The sequence below is a fragment of the Arachis duranensis genome, chromosome 9, assembly GCF_000817695.3.
Source record: "Arachis duranensis cultivar V14167 chromosome 9, aradu.V14167.gnm2.J7QH, whole genome shotgun sequence".
NCBI lineage: Eukaryota > Viridiplantae > Streptophyta > Magnoliopsida > Fabales > Fabaceae > Arachis > Arachis duranensis.
In genome coordinates, this window is record NC_029780.3 from 57,004,981 (window position 1) to 57,005,288 (window position 308).

Sequence of the window (308 nt, forward strand, 5' to 3'; positions counted from 1 at the left end):
GCAGATGCTGTTGGATTCTGACCTCCCTGCACTCAAAGTGGATTTTCTGGAGCTACAGAAGCCCAATTGGCGCGCTCTGAACAGCGTTGGAAAGTAGACATCCTGGGCTTTCTAGCAATATATAATAGTCCATACTTTGCCCAAGATTTGATGGCCCAAACTGGCATTCTAAATCAGCTCAAAACTGCCCGGCGTTAAACGCCGGAACTGGCACAAGAGTGGGAGTTAAACGCCCAAACTGGCACAAAAGCTGGCATTTAACTCCAAGAAGAGTCTCTACACGAAAATGCTTCAATGCTCAGCCCAAG